Raw genomic sequence first — 16,161 nt, 5'->3', positions numbered from 1 at the left:
CTCCTTCTTCATTCGGCTTCGCGTTCTCCGTCCACGGTCTCTCGTCCTCGACACTCCTCTCCGGCTTCCTCCTTGGTGTCGTCACCCGCCGAGTTTGGGATTTCCTCCTTTTTCTCCAATCGGTGGGCTCCTACGTCATACCAGGGAGGTTCCTTCCGGTCCGCATACGCCCCCTTAAAGGCATAATCCTCGTCGTCTTTGGTTTGATGGCCCCAGCTCGACTCAGAGTCCGATTTCCAGTCGTTCTGGAAAGAGGTGAGAGTTGGGGTGTCAGCGGTCCACCAGTCTTTCGAGGTAGGCTGAGTAATATCCATCGGAGTCACCCCACTACAGGGGTACAGGGGTAGTTTTAGGGTTTACGGATAGGTATAGGTATGGGTTTTGGGGTACAGGGGTATTTTTAGGGTTCAGGGCTAGGTTTGGATTTTGGGGTATAGGGGTATTTTTAGGGTGCAGGGGTAGGTTTGGGTTTTGGGGTTCAGGGGTATTTTAAGAGTTTAGTGCTAGGTTTGGGTTTTGGGGTACAGGGGTATTTTTAGGGTTCAGGGGTAGGTTTGGGGGTACAGGGGTATTTTAAGGGTTCAGGGCTAGGTTTGGGTTTAGGGGTACAGGGGTATTTTAGGGTTCAGGGGTAGGTTTGGGGGTACTGGGGTATTTAGGGTTCAGGGGTAGATTTGGGTTTTGGGGTACAGGGGTATTTCTAGGGTTCAGGGCTAGGTTTGGGTTTTGGGGTACAGGGGTATTTCTAGGGTTCAGGGCTAGGTTTGGGTTTTGGGGTACAGGGGTATTTTTAGGGTTCAGGGCTAGGTTTTGGGGTACAGGGGTATTTTTAGGGTTCAGGGGTAGGTTTGGGTGTACAGGGGTATTTTAAGGGTGCAGGGCTAGGTTTGGGTTTAGGGGGGTCATGGGGTGGTTTAGGGGTACAGGGGTATTTTAGGGTTCAGGGGTAGGTTTGGGGGTACAGGGGGTATTTTTAGGGTTCAGGAATAGGTTTGGGTTTTGGGGTACAGGGGTATTAGGGTTCAGGGGTAGGTTTGGGTTTTGGGGTGCAGGGGTATTTATATGGGTATTAGGGTTCAGGGGTAGGTTTGGGTTTTGAGGTGCAGGGGTATTTATAGGGTTCAGGGCTAGGTTTTGGGGTACAGGGGTATTTTTAGGGATAGGTTTGGGTTTTGGGCTACAGGGTATATTTATAGGGTTAAGATGGTTTAGTGTTTAAGGGTGTTGGGGTATTTTAAGGAGTAAGGGTGGGTTATGATTATGGGGTGCAGGGGTATTTAAAGGGAGCAGGGTGGACACCCGGAGCTGGAATGTACAGAACCTGGGAAGAAAAAACAATGAAATAATGGGCACAACGCACTTTTTTTTCCGTAATCCCCCCCCCCCCGCACACGCCCCCAGCACACGATATGAGACATGGCATGAAGGGCGGAATGTACCACACACCCCCAGCGTTTGTCAGGCCCCCAGCACACGCCCACAGCACAACGCAGACACGCCCACAAGGGACTACTTTGCTAGCACGGTACTTTTACCTTTTAAATGTATATGGTGGCCGTCTGCATAGCCTGTGTCCTTCTGCTGCAACTGCCCTTTCCAACGCTGTATTGGGTGTTGTGATTGGTGCTGTGGTTCCTGAGTACCTGCCTCAAAGGTTTGGGCTCTCTCTTTATTATATTAGTATAGATGTGCGACTTACTGTGCAATATCATTGTGGAACTGCTGTCTGGCGATGCAATCACAGTTTTCTGCCACCTGAGCCAGAATACCTGTCGCTCGCAACACAGGCAGTGCAGTAGACAAAAGCACCAATCGGCATCTTATGCTCGAATAGTTCTGACAGACTAGCTACAGTGAACCAACATAGATTGTGAGTAGAAGGCTTTGTTGGACCACTAGTGTTTCTGATTTTCTGGCATATGGGCAACGTGCAGTGCAGAGTGGCATTATAAGCTCCCTGCATGACTTCACAATACACATGGACTTACTGCTGGGCTGGTGCGATCACTGGCTAGTGCCCCCTGACTCAGAGTGACTGTTACTCAGAACAGAGAAATCGGAGGCATTGAACCAAAAAAACACCCTCTTTATGCACTGGCCCAAGAGGTGAGACACCAGTCCAGTGCCCTCCAAGCAGCAGGTTTGTTTAGGCTGCTAGTCCTTATGTTTCGATGATGCTTGTTAGCTCGAGAAAGACTGTTTGCTCCATTGTTGGGCCCAGAGGTACACTGGCCAAGGAAGAGCATTGTCCATGATCTGACCAAAGTCGCCGAAGCTGTGACTGAGAGGAAAACAGAAGGAAATACATGTGTTGTTATGAGCAAAGGACCCCAAACTATATTTAGCATGAGGCCCCTAAAATCCTTAAGATGTCCCTGCATGTTAGACCTCAGTCCTTTACAAACCAAATTGGAGAGAGTGCACTCTTGCTAAGAAAGATTAAATGTAAATTTCTCTAACCAGAAATATAATTCTTTAGATAGGATTCACCTCAGTGTGAGTGGCTCTCGACCTAAAGAAAATACAAGACATTAAAACTGCCATGCCAAAACGTGTCTGGAGCTTTTTGTGGATAGTAAAATACTGTAGGCAGTTCTTTCTGAACCTTGCAGTCCTCGCTAAGCCCTGGTGGGATCACCTGAAGGATATGGTCTGATGCTCAAGAGTCAGGTTTCTAGAAAACCAAAGTTGTTATCTTCCAAAGCTGCCATGAAGTTTCAGAACCACAATCAGATGCAGCTGGCTGTCCATTGATGCCAGGCCCATACTGATGGGGTCTGTTTTTCTTCAACAATGAAACTATGAAGTGTGGGCTTCAATGGTCCAAGCAAGGTGAGCTCTTACCGAAGTGGAGCAGAGAGAAACTCGTATTGAGAAGGAAGCAACTGTAATACTATGGGGTTGAAGGCAATTTCATGTATATTTCTTGCCGGAATTTCAGAGTTTGTTCTTATCATGAACATTTAGTTTCACTTTTAAAGCCTCTGCATCCAAACCACCAGGACAACTACAGAAACTAGGTCTACAATTTGGGGCAAAGCTACCTCTCACTACCACTCAAGGTATCCAAGAGATGCCACCAAAAAATTCAATGGGAGGCCACGGAAATGGAAGAGTATGCGGAGATGCTCCTTCGGGAGTCTATTCAAGCGCGTTACAAACCCGCAAATAAAAATAAATAAATCAGTCAATCCAAACCTAAGCCCCTGATGCTTCAAGCAATCATGGCAGCTACTCGGATCATTGAATGTCTAAGCTTAGTCAAAGAGTATCTTTAACACATTATCACATTGGAACTCCACAGCCAAAAGTCCTCTGCAGGCATGGTTTAACAATCGAGAGTGATCAATAACCGTTGAAGGAATCTTCTTGTGAGGGAGCTGCATCATAGTTATAAAATCATTGATGTTGCATACTAAAGCTGGCACACTTAGGACTTCAAGGGTCTTCAGAATGAAAATGTACAGGCAGAAATGAGTTTCCTTACATTGACAGGTTATGGAGAGGACAGCTAAAGGTCTTGCAATCCTGGCAATAGGATCTTCAGAACATTCTGCTTCTTTCAAGTTCAGAGAGACCACAGCCACTTAATGGGTGCATCTCGAAACAAATTTAGCAAGTCTGCTGATAGTCGACATTTGTTGGTAGGGGTGAAGACTACTGCAATTCCCTGGAAATCCATGTTCTCAGACCCACTCAGGTGAAGTGTTAATCCTCAAGATCAGAAAAGCACACTATGCTCCTGAAAGAGATAAGAACGAGCAAAGGGTCTCTGTTCCGGCAGTAGGGATTTGCCATGTACTTGGAAGTCTTTGAACAACACGCATAGGAAGATTATGATGAGATTGTTTCATGGAAACAGCAAAGCAGAAAGACTAATGTGAATCTTAACAGCCATCCAGACTGCTGAGATAGAAAATGAGAGTCTAGTGTTGGTACTCTATTGATGACTTCAAGAATATCTCTACTTTCTCATACTGCCACTCAGTGACCCAACGGTAGTGTTATTTAGGCACTGACAAGCGGACACTACTCCCCATGGGTACCTGAAACAAAGCCCTTAGAAACCATTCAGGAAAGACGATGGAACAGCAACGCTCTAATAACTAGAAAGTGAAGTTCTCAAGACGAGTTTATAGTAGGAGATTGGGTGCTGCTGCTACAAGCTTGCAACTCCGGAACCAAATTTAAACTGACATTTTTAACCATGACCATGTGCTGCAATAAAATGAACGACGATATTCGCTCATCATGGGGTTTAGTCATCTCAAATTGTTTTCATTTAAAAAAAAGATTCCAAATACTTCAGATGTGTCTGCTACTAACTCATAGAAATTAATTCTACACTAGTATTGAGCTGGATGTAACTATGAGGGAAGTGTCAGTGGACTCATGTGCGTCAGTCACCATGTGAGGAAAGTCCTGCAGAACCACTCGCTTTCCATTTCCTGAATCTCTAAGAAGATGGTGTGAAGGCCTTGGATATGAACTGCAACAAAGTGCGATGCTCTCTCAATGGAATCAGGCTTTACTGCTTCCTCTCTCTCTCCCCACCCACCATCCTTCTGAGGCTGACCTCCCTATAGTATTGACTGTGATATTACTGAATTTGGTATGCCCCCTGTAGCACTCTCACTACCCTATTTGACCTCCTATTGTGTATCGTTCTATAGACTTTATACATCCCCTGCCCCATTTTAGCTGTCCTGAACTACGTAAGTAACCTGCACTCAAGGATTGTGGCTGATTGTCTTCTGAGTTAACTAGGATATGTCCCTTACAGCTATGACCCCAACTGCGCTGTCATCTGTGACTATCAACTAAAAGACTCCATCTATGGGTGCTGAAGTCCTGTCCTTTCAAATACTTCACAACTTACCAAAGCTCAGGTAGAACTTTGCCTGGCTTGTGAAGACCAGACCCCGCACATAGGCCGCAATGGTACAATGTATGACATCATTTCCCCATAAATGGTACTGAAGTTCACGTACCTAAAGAGAAAACATATGCCCATGGATATTAAATGTTTACAGATGTTTTAGATGTCTATTCTGTTGTACTGTGGTCTGAAACGTTTATAAAAAGAATATTTTGTTCTCCCTTTATAAAGCATAACAGTACATGGGCATCCCAATGGTTGTAAGCTGTCCACACATTACCTGTACCTGAGTCCATATTTATATCTCTCGATAGGAGTGTTTCTCGAGTGCTATTGTATCATAACCAAAGCCTATAGAGGATGTTCTTTAGTAACCTCAAAGTAGTAATTGGAGCCAAGGAAATCCCAGTGGCTCTTTGGTTCCTTAACCGCATGCGCGCGGCGGCTTTTCCCGCTGTACGCGGCGTTTTTTAAAAACGCGCGTTACATGACGAGCTGAGCTCGTCATCAGCGTGCGAGCGGCGCAACTCATGACGAGCTGAGCTCGTCCTCAGCGCCGAAGTGGTTAAACTGGAGATACATGGCTTGACAATCACTCTGGTGGAAGGGCTCTGGTTGCACAAAATATAGTTTTGGAATAGCTTGGTTTAATTCCCCTGGTCTGAGTATGATCTGATTCACTTCATGAATATGTTGAAGACCGCCTTGTTTTAGGCAAGCTTTTGTTCCAAAAAGGGTCAAATGCAGAATTCCGAGTTGATATGAAATTACACTAGTTTAGATTAGTGTCCCAGGCTTGCGATCTCTAATGCATCTAGTTGTTCACATGCACAAAAGCTTACTAAAATCATGCAATATGGCGTCTTGCGACACGTCAGGGTTAATGAACTCCACAGTGCTCTGTCTCTACTGGCGAACTAATTGGTGAGTGCCCAATAATCCCACTAGTCTACTGGTCCAAATTTGCTTGCCTTCAGGACTGAATATTTTGTGGGTGGTTTATTTTGTACTGTGTAGCCAGCACCTGTATTGGGGCCTTTTTGAGCATTTCTGCACACATTTCCTTGGCTGTTCTCCCAGCTGACACAAATCCAAATTAGCCTGGTCAGGAAACTGGTTTCCCCCTTAGAACAATGCTCTATACACAAGGTTTTACGTTGGGGAGGGGCAGAACAAAGTATAGAGCTCTTCTTGCAAGTAAGTTGCTTCTTCGGTATTCCAGACATACTCTCAAGTCCCAGTAGGCCAAGCAAGGGTTCTTGAAACAGCAGTTGGCATACCGAGGGAGACCATTCTCTTCCTACCCTCCACCCCCCCCTCCCAAAAAACAAAAACAATTGCTTCAAAATCTTCCCTGGCCTCACACATATACTTTGATTCCCAATTTCTTGGGCTCAAAAATGTAGGCGATTAGATATTCAATTTTTCACGGAGAGTCTTTTCCTTCCTAAAAAATTGACAGCAAAATAGTGAATTGCCACTGCTATATTGTAAATGCACACTTTGAACCTTTGCAATGTGAATGTGGTCACGAATGCCGTGTTGATCTGCCTGGGCTTCTCTGACCCTGCTGCCTGTGGGGAACGCTGATGACTTTTGCCCCGCGCACCGCAGTGCGCCCACAAAATCTGGTGGGACTCTAAGTCCCAGAGTGCACCTCCGGTCTTTTTTACTCCACCTGGGAGGGCGGGACAGTTCTTGCACTCAAACGCGCCATTCAACACCTGCTGCACGGGACGTGCGCGGGTCGCGCCCGGGCCAAGGACAGGACCGTTCTTGCCAGGAGGAGGCAGGGCAGGGCCACCCCCCTTTCACCTAACTGTAGGTTTGAGGGTCGGCTGGCACGATCATACTCAACCCAGAAAAGGTACAGTGCTAAGTTTTCCCTTACCCTTGGTGACTTTTAATACACTGTGAGCCGCTTTCGAAGTCCTATCATGCTGGAACTTTACCGCTTGGACCTTTTTTGTAACAGTCGTTGTTGATATCTAATACTGGTGACATTTTTAATCTTTTTGAGTCGGACCCTTATCCGAGAATTGCGTAATCTATATTTGTTGAACTATGGGCAAATGGAAAACCATGGAGAGTACAGAGGCGGAATGAACACTAATAGTGGGGCAGGTAAGGGACAAAAGGCTAGGAAAAATCAGAAGCATGCAGCTGGTAACTGTGTCATTGATACAATTGAAACTCTCAGGGAGTGCGAGGATATCCTAGCCTCAGAACCTTCACTACCACGTACTAATGGTCATTCCTCTCCCATCCACACTAGCCCGATACGCCGAACAAAGTCAAAGTCAAAAAGATTTTTATTTGCTTTGGTACTCAACTGAGGACCACAAATTTGAAAACAATTTACATAGATAAACATAGACATTAATATAATATTAAAAAAGATTTTAAAAATGTGTAGAAATTATAACAAACCCATTCATCAGTCGGTTGTTTACATAATGATAATAAGTTGTTTACTGTAGTGATGTTATATTTCTGATATATCGGTTTAAGATATCTTGCCCGTGCTTTAACTACGTTTGAATGAGGACAGACAAATAACATATGCACGATGTCCTGATCACCTCCTTGACAGAGGTTACAAGTCGCGGAATCTCCTGGTGACCATCTGGATGTGAAAACAGAAACAGGTAGAATGCCTAAGCGCAACATAGTTATGGCCCTTCTTGCTCCATGTGTAAGGCAAAACCCCAAATATGGCCGTATTTGCTTATATTCCAATGTCTCTATGTAGGATTTATAAGTAGATAACTTACTACAATGCAAAAAATCAAGATCATAACTTAATCTTGGCGTAAAGCATTTCAAAAAAAGTTTTAACTGGGATTTTGACCAGGATAACAGGATATCTTTAGTAAGGTTAGCGATTTTGAATGCCTCAGACATATTCTTAAAAAAGATAAGTTTTAGAGAGTCTGTTGTAAATGTCTCAGTCTTTAACAAGAATCTCAGTGTTCCTTCCTTTGCATGCAAGATGTTATAGGCCCATCGAATGACATTTGCCACAGCTGTGGCATATGAGCTTGTTAATGCAAATTCCAGTCTGAGGGCTTGTACAGATGTTGAACTAGAAACCTTTAGTATTTTTTTCAAGATCTTTCCTTCGGTAATGTCCATGAAGGACCATTGTTTTGTTGGTAAATGCTCAGTTGCGTAAGACAAAACCGAGGGGATTTTTACTCTATACACTTTGAGCAGTGAGGAAAAATGCCTATTTCCAGTGGAAGTATACAATCTAGAGAGTGCCCCGGCATGTATTTCAGATTTTCTCTTTAGATTATTTATTTGTTTTGAGTTTTGTAAGTTCTTTGTGAAAATCCTGCCGAGGTAAGTATATTCATCTACTTCCTCTACTCTAATCCCATCGAGATTCCAGCAGTATTTGACACTTTTTTTCCTGCCAGAGAAGGCTACCACTTTAGTCTTTGTTAAGTTTGGGATTAAAAAATGATCCTTCGAGTAAACATTTAAAGAATCCAGTAAATTTTGGAGACCAAAAGGTGTAAGATCCAACATAACTATGTCATCTGCGTATAGCAAAGCGTGTATGCTCTGAGAAGCAACCTTTGGCGGCAGACTAGAGCATTGTTGCAGATGGGATGGCAGATCACTCAAATATAATGAAAATAAAATTGGTGCGAGAAGGCACCCTTGTTTAAGCCCATTCAAAGTATTAATTGGTTTCGTCAGACCTTTTTCACTTCCCATTTGTACCTGGGACCAGGTATTCGTGTGGAGCTTAATTATGATTTGCAATAAATTTTCAGAAATCCCCAGTCTTCTCAGTTTTTTCCATAATGTTGGTCTATCGACGCGATAGAACGCGGTGGAATAGTCAATAAATGCTGCATACACTGATTGTGATTTCCGCCCAATGTATTTGTCCAGAATAGTCTGAAGAATTGAGATGTTATCAGTGACTGAATGATTAGGACGAAAGCCGGCTTGGTACATCGGTATTATTCCCTGCGAGAAGCACCAGTCTTTTAGTCTGTCGAGTACCTCCGCAGCGAAAATTTTCCCTGTAGCGTCCATTAATGCAATTTGGCGGTAATTACTAGCTATATTTTGTCTCCCTTTTTTGTATATTGGGATTATAGTACTTCCCTGCCACGACTTTGGTAATCTCCTGGTGCGAAAGATATGATTGAAGAGTGATGTTAACATCTGACTCCATTCTTTTGGGTATAGCTGCAAGACTTTAATTGGTATCATATCCGGACCTGACGCAGAAGTATTCCTAGCTTTTCTAATATGGCTTTCGATAGAAAATGCTGTACTTTTTTCTATTGATGTTAGTTTGCTTTCCAAGATGATATCAGCAACATTACTGTCGATTTCAATTGAGTTTACTTTGTATAGGTCAGTTAGATATATTTCCCATTCCTGCGGTGGAACTGGTATAGCATGTAATTTCTTTTTAGTTCCAGTTATTTTGGCTATCAAAGACCAATATTTTCTTTGGTTGTATTTTTTTGCCGCCTCGTGGATGTCCACCCAATTTTTATCCTGCAGCCTTCTTTTCTGGCTATTCTTATCTCTTCTTAATTGGTTTTTTACTTTATTTATCTCTTGCTGTATAGCAGATGAGAAGTTTAAGAATTGTCCTCGTATGAGTTTATTGAGCTTCCTCCTGATTGTATTTTCATTTGACATCTTATAGTTTCTCTTTTTGCATGGTTTTATCCTGTTAAGGAGAGATCTTTTAAGATTTGTCATAATACATTCGAAATTTGTTATTAGATCTTCTGAATGCATTTTAGTTAAAAGGTTATTTTGTGAAATCGTTCCATTAATATAATCTAGGGACTTTGAATTCCAAAAAATTCGCCTCTGCTTATTATTGATTTCAATATTACAATTATGATACATAATTGGATTCGACGAGGAGGATTTTACCGACCATCCAGTGTTTAGACGTAAAAGAGCGTGGTCGCTATCGTCTGTAAGGTTAATGTTCAAGTGATAGAATGTATCCACTAGCTCCATACCACATATTAAATAATCAATAATTGAAAGGGATCCGTATCCGCGCCTTGTGAAAGATGCCGGTCTATCACCATCTACGTTACCATTCAAAATTGTCCCATTTATGCTTGGCAGTGATGCTAGTAACATTTTCCCTCTTATCAGAAGCTTTCCCATTTGGGAATATTGGAATAGGTAGATCTATTGTTTCATCTTTGTAGATTTTTGCCCATTTACCAATTTCCGCATTAGAAATGTTTCCGTTCACATCACCCATGATTAGATACGAAGTGTTTACTCGCTCTTCAATTATCTTTGAGATTGTATCTATAGTTTCGACGAAGATGACGTCCTGGGTGGTGCCTGGAGGAATGTACACGTTGAAAAACAGAAAGGCCTTTTTTTGGTCAGAGATATGAGTCTTTAGTGTGACCTTAATACATTGAAAATAGTCGGATTTAAAGTCAATGATTTCTTGAGACCATAAGTGTTCCTCGCTCAATAGAATAGCCAGACCACCCTTAGCATGTCCTCTACTTGTTGCTATAGCCGGGATATCATATACATAATAGCCCTTCTGTTTGAAGGATTTCATCGCCCATGTTTCCTGTATAGCTAAAATATCAGGGTTGTCTTTCAGTGCTCTATTCATTTTATTATTGGTTTTTCCGGCTATATTCCACGAGGTGATCTTTAAACCACTGTTAAACAGTACATTGTGGTCGGTGCACTAGTTTATTGCTATTTATGGCCTCCGAGACCCAAGCCCAAGATTCTGTTGTTTTCCTGACCTCATTTTCTTCTTGATCTTGGCTCCATACATTCCTTTCTCCATTATTTACCAGAATTTTCAAGGTATCCTTCCTAGAGCAGATTCGCCCTAAATCAGCATGATTAGAGATATTAGTATACCAGTTGTTATTTGGAATATTCATGTTAATATTTTGGAGACCAGTTGATTTAATTTTGATGTTCTTTGATGGAAATATTTCTATGACGTCATAACCACATTTATGTAACGTTTCTTTTTCCCTTATGATGATCCCAGGAACGACAGATGACCAGAAAGCTACTTTCACTATTTTCCGATTTTCTTTTATAGGGAAAGTTACTAGATCTATTTCTTTGCTTGTGATAGTTTGTAAAGAATAGATTTGCTGTAGCAAGTTAATTATCCTTCCTCGATTTTAGCGGTAGATCGTCAATTGGAAAAAGTTCTTCAAACTGTAAATGTTTAGTCATAGTCTGGTCGCTGCCGAGGGACAGTATCTTGTTAGTCTCAGTTGTTTCTTGATTTATTTGATCAGCACTATTTTTTGCTCTGAAGGGAGTATATTCAGGCGCTTTATGGTTCAATTGTTTGATGGGTAGGATATTTATTATATCATTACGTTCCTCTACCGAAGATTGATTGATTATTACTTTATCAAGAAGACCTTCCTCATTATTTTGGTGGGGGATTACATTTTTTAATCTGATCTTTCTGGATTTCTTTTTGATAATTCTTCTTAGTGGTTTCCGATTTCTGATTTTTCCTTTTATTCCTTTGTTACATTTCGTTTGAGAGAACTTATCATCTCCAACTTTGTCTGATACAGGTATGGTGGTGGTTCCTTCTTCTCCTTCATCGGTACCTTTTATCAAATTGGATTTTTTTGCAACTGAGAAGATAGAATACTCTTTAGCTACCGATGAAGGCTCCTCTCTGAAAAGTTTCTTTAGGGAATATATTCGGACCTCCTTGGAGTTTTTCTGAATCTTGGTATTTGATTGATGTACTGATTTTTGAGCAGATGTTTGAGTACTATTATTACGTTTATTTTGAAATTCAGGAGTTGAAGTTTTGGTTAAAGAGGTAGATTTGGGAAACTCCTTTTTTTCCTCTTTTCCTCTTTTGCTTGTTTGCTATTTGTTAATTCAGTATGTTCTTTTTTCCTCTTTTCTTCTACCAAAAATTTCAAAATACCAATTTGAACATCCAAAGTTTGATCTGAAATTTCTAAAATGTTTCCTAAGAAAGAGAGGACCGATTCCAATATTTCCTATAATGTATAAAGAGCCTTTGAGATTGGTGTCGCAGTATTAGTTGAATGGATATTATTGGGAAGAAATGTATTCAATGATGTATCCAGATCTATTTTGAAATCTAGGAGTTGTTCCTGAAACTCGATTTGTAGATTATCTGGATTTAGTTGTATATCAGAAATATTTTCCATCGGTTTTATATCATTTTGAAATAAATCCTCGATATCCGAGAGGCAACTTATTTGTTTTATAGGTGTTATAGTTATTGGATTTGAAGACTCAAGAATCGATGTTTGAGACTCCTGTGTTGAGAGTAAAATCTGGTGATTGGAATCAGAACCTAGAACACTTAAAATTGGAGTAGTCTGTACATCCAAAGGAGGCTGCTCAGGAGCCTCTTTAGATGGTGATTTTTCCATTTTTGCAGGCAATTCTTGAGCAGGTGACCGAGATTGTTTTTTTGGCGTTAGAGCTAAAAAGTAATTACTAATTGCAGGCGTACCAGTTATCTGACCTTGTTTTATTGCTTTAGCGGAGGATTTCCTTACTGCTTCCTCGGTACCCATTCTCTTCATAAATATCGTACGAGATCTAAGTTTTTTGTAAGCCATAAAAAATTCTCTTATCCGGGTATATAGGTATTTAGATGGTAGTTACCGCTATGAAGTGAAATGATGTGTTTAGCAGTTCAGGTGATCTTCAAGCAGGTGTATATGGAGAGTACCTTTCCACGTTATTGCCGGTTACTACTGGAGCCAAAGACTATATGGCTACATAAACATAATAATCCAGGTGTAAGATGAAAAAGGGGTGGCCCGTCCCGTCCTTGTACGTCCCTGGACGGCCTTAGACAGTCCCGCCCTTGTCCCGGGCTTCTCCCGGCGCCCTCCCACGCGCTCCCGCGCAGCGGGACTCACAAGTTGAAAATATACTAACTGAAGAGGAAGGGGAGGAGCCTGCAGGGAGAGCGTCCCAGCTGTTGATGATTGGGAGTTGTGGGAGCTCCTGGGACTTGGAGTCCTGCGCCCACAACACGCTCGCAGCCCTGCAGGTCCCAGCACCCAATGACACAGTTATGGCAGTAGCGCTGACAAGGGGTGACCTCTGACGAAGCGGGACCCGCGCAGCGAGTACCGCGAGCAGTTGACGATGAGGCAAAGGAAAGCTCACGGGAGCACAGCAGAACCCAGCGTCTGGTCGGCAACAGAACAAAACAAAACAGCACAGGAATACGCCGAACAATTATCCCCACAATGTTCCAGAAACACTCTAGAAAGGGAAATTCCGACAATCTCATTATCACACCAGGTATTCAAGTAAAAGGAGATGTAAATGGACAGGTTGAGGCTACTAAAACTCCAGATTTTTCCATCAGTACTGACCAGTGTGTACCGCATTCTTTAGTCCCCTGTTCAAATAGGTTTGCTCTGTTGGCAACATTTGACATTAACACAAACGTAGATACACGGTTGACTAGCACAGCACAAGCACAAGAGAGCGAAGATCAACAATTTCTTGCTCTGCAGGATATCTCCCTGACCATTAACTCACTCAAGTGTGAAACAATAACTATGAGGCACATAATTGAAGATCTCACAGTACTGGTTAAAACTTTACTACCATTGGTTCCACCCCGCCAACAGCAAGTAAACCATCCGCTTCATCATAATCAAAAAAAGGAATTCCTCCAATTGAAAGGGCCAAATAAAGCCCGAGAAATAGCGGCTCCACTTGATTTTCCACAAATTCTGTTTCCCAAACTCTGAAAGCAAATAACAATATAAATGCTACTACATCTAAAGGCTCTAATATCTTAAAGACTTGTACATCTAGAGAATGCCCTAATCAAACTTCCCACAGAACAAGGCTAGATCAAGTAAGTTCTAGTAGCACATCCTTGGGAAAAGACCACTCTGGCTAAACCAAACCAGCAGACTCACTACCCACTTGCTGTTTCCCAGTCACATGGCCAAACCATCTTTATGACCAATGTTTCCAAGCTTAATCCTAATGCTGTTTGTGCAAGTCCTGACTCCTTAACAAATAAAGTGATTCATTAGATTCGTCACACTAGGGGCTGCCGTTCTGTGATATGCGCGGATAGCATTTGCATTCGCAGATGCTCACCTCCCACGCAAACACACGACTACATTGAACTTGCACTCTGTTGCACCGATCTGGCAGAGAATATTCTCACCCTAGAATACAGAACTTGCCCCCCGTCCACCTCATCCATACAATTTAGGAGTACACAATCTCATATAGGGGGTGGGATATCTGACATTCTGTATCATGGGACATGCTTAGAAGCAGTTGATTAACTAGAGACAGCCCACTTCTCTAACATGAACCCTAGTACTATTCTCTAGCTCCATGTGTAACTTCCAAATCCCTTTATCTCACCCGATGCACGAGACACAGCATTGGTTATTCTTGGGATTAAGGGCCCAAGTGACCCCCTTGAAATCAAACAGAGGATATATGGGACAGGATCACGTACTTCTTTAGTTCATCCCCCGATTCCCCCTGCGCAGCTAAGCCTGCTACAATTGACAAACGATAATTTGGCCTTAACTCACTCTTCCACTAAGTTTAGGCTTATATTATGGCATATAGCAGGTCTATAAAACAAACTTCTATTCCCGCACCGGAATGAACTTATAGAGGGCTTTGATATCTGCATCTTCTAGGAGACCAGGAGCTTGGTGCCACTACACAAAACAGGTTATGCCTGTTTTTGCATTTCAGCTACCACTGTGGGGAGAGGCCGTCCCTATGGGGGTTGGATTGTCTGGGTGAATATTGCCTTAGGGTTGTCGAATTTTCACGCACCCAACCTTAAGTCCTTATATCTTGAGGCTTACTATTAAGGGCCCAAATGGCGGGGATATTTTAGATATGTTTGTTGGCACTACGACTGATGGCAACCACAGCCCTCTATGCATGACCATGAGGAACCCGTGGGTTCTTCAACCACACCCTAAGATCAGCCGGGTAGCAAATTGCATCATTAATATCATCCCCTCTAATTGCAAAAGGCACCTAAAATGGCACAAGGTCTCTTTGCATGACTCATCTAGTGGCCATCCGCAATTATTATTATTTATTTAACTTGTAACGCGCAACAGCTACCCGCAGTTGGGTTTCCCGGCGCTAGGGATAGACTCCAGAAGAAAGAAGTATCAGGTAATATCGAGCAGACAGGACAACGGGCAGATCACTCAAAATGTCCCAAAACTCTCCTTGTCCAAGAAGATAGTAGAACTCCGGGCCGTTGTCGCAGATCTGAGTGGGAATCAGTCCCTGTCATCCATTCTTGCACTGTAGAGACACTAAGCACTTACTTTCAGGCACCTCGCAGGTATAACGTTTTGCGTGTTCACCAAAAAAAAAAAACCATCCATTGTACACTAAGGACTGCAAGCTTAAAAGACAGTCTCTGACCTCAGCAATTGAATCTAAAATCTGTTCACGGTCAAAACGGTCAGGAAGGAATATAAGGCTGCTTTGATTGAGTCGGATGAATGGTATTGGCAGGAGTTGGACGCAAGCCTTGGAAAGACCAGGAACTATTTTTTGTCCTTAGTGAGCCGGGGAAATAACAGGGATTTAGGTGCTATGCCCAACCATATCACTTGCAATGAATGGCCGCACCATTTTGCGAAACTATATTCCACTTCAGAGGACGGATGTCTGGAGGAGTCATGCGGCCCCACAAACTTCTCTCCTATAGGGAATGTTGGTGATACCTTCTCGTGGGCTGAAATAGAGGCTGCGATTATGAAATTAGTCCATGCTAAAGCCCCAGGACCAGACGGTCTTCCAGGAGATTTATTCCTGTTTGATCCCAGAGGGTGGTTGTGTTATTTTCAGCTATAGTTCAACACCATAGTTGCAGGATGCCCAGTCCCAGAATCCTGAAAAGGCGCAGAAGTGGTTCATATTCATAAAAAAGGTGATAACGAAGACCCCTCAAATTACAGGCCCATAATTTTGACTAATGTTATGCAAAAGGTGCTAGGCAGGGTCCTCCTACAGAGAATACAATCATGGTCTGAAGAGGAGGACGTCCTTTCCCAATACCAGGCGGGCTTTAGGGTCAGTACCGGGACGATCGACCAGGTATTTAGGCTAATGTATGTGTGTATATGTATATATGTATGTATATGTATATATGTATGTATATGTATGTATGTATATCTATATATATATATATATCTATCCTGAAAGGACTAGCGTATACGCCTTAATCGCGCATTGACCAGAAAGCA

At 42.5% G+C, this 16,161-nt stretch overlaps 1 protein-coding gene across 13 annotated transcripts in view; it reads left to right on the top strand.

The window, feature by feature from the left end:
* Window positions 1–16,161, top strand: part of PPP1R13L (protein phosphatase 1 regulatory subunit 13 like) — a 1,016,088-nt gene that overhangs the window by 83,929 nt on the left and 915,998 nt on the right. The window lies entirely within an intron of this gene.

This window comes from Lissotriton helveticus, chromosome 9, assembly GCF_964261635.1.
Source record: "Lissotriton helveticus chromosome 9, aLisHel1.1, whole genome shotgun sequence".
NCBI classification, from domain to species: domain Eukaryota; kingdom Metazoa; phylum Chordata; class Amphibia; order Caudata; family Salamandridae; genus Lissotriton; species Lissotriton helveticus.
The sequence above is the reverse complement of the archived record's forward strand: the minus strand, read 5'-3'. Positions and strand labels throughout refer to the sequence as shown.